The sequence below is a fragment of the Belonocnema kinseyi genome, chromosome 4 (genome assembly GCF_010883055.1).
Source record: "Belonocnema kinseyi isolate 2016_QV_RU_SX_M_011 chromosome 4, B_treatae_v1, whole genome shotgun sequence".
Taxonomy (NCBI): Eukaryota; Metazoa; Arthropoda; class Insecta; order Hymenoptera; family Cynipidae; genus Belonocnema; species Belonocnema kinseyi.
In genome coordinates this window covers 58905661-58906726 of record NC_046660.1, presented here as the reverse complement: position 1 = coordinate 58906726, position 1066 = coordinate 58905661, and positions in this window count along the sequence as shown.

Below are 1066 nucleotides of genomic sequence, written 5' to 3'. Positions count from 1 at the left end.
ATCCGCCCGAAAAACCAGATTTACTGGTGGAAAAACGTACCTGGGCTCGGTCACGAATCGAGGTACCCGAAGGTATAGATGCCGTCCGCGAAATGGCTTCTTAACGCGCGGGTCGCGGGTCCCGTTCCGACCACGACGAATCTCGAGAAGATTCCACCCCCCTGGTACGTGCGGGTGTGGGGCGAGAGGTTCGTACCCGGGTACGTTGGCTGGGTAGGGATGAGCACCGATGACGGGTGCCGCTTCTCTCACGGCGCGTATGGATCCCACTTCGATGCGCGGTGCTGCTGCCCGGTGTGTTCGGGCGTCCTGGGTGGAAGCGTGTAGCGCGGCCTCCTCGGCTTGCCGCGCCCGTCCTTGTCGCGTCCCGGCTCACTGGAATAACCCGAATAATAAGAACGGGTCTCGATGAAGAGAAAGGAGAAAAAAACACAAAGTATCTCGACTTTCAACACTGATGATTCTTTATTGGCTATACTCAAAAGGCGGAGGCAGAGCGGATCTGTCTCCGGGCGGTTTCGTACGACGACTGACTGTATGCTTACTTGCTACTCACCCTGACATCGCGCGTGAAGCTGGCCGAGGGCAGTGGGAGCGGCAGCGCGCCCGCTGATTGGTCGCTAGACCGACAACGGAGTCGCAGCCAAGCAGTGGGGAGGCGCTGCCTCGAACGTACTGCCTCGGTCTTCACGCGTCAGCCGGGCAATTAATAAAAATTACGCTTCTTTAATTAGCATTTAAAAATATAAGCAATGATACCAAAATAATTAAATTAACACTGTAATCTATACTCTATCGTAGCTTCATGATTCACGAAGAATCATGGAGCTACGACGAATAGAACGGCCGTTGGAGTTTTGCTGGTCTATTTGTTTATTTAATAATTTGATTTCAACAAAAATAGCCAGAACTCCCATGGCCCTTCTATACCGACCTATTTTAATCTTAAATTTAGCCAAATTACACCGGGAGAAGCCCGGAACTAACAATTCTTAATTAATGATATTCTTATCCTAATGGACTAATTGCTAGTAAGAACGTATCCTATTTTTTTAATAACTCGGAC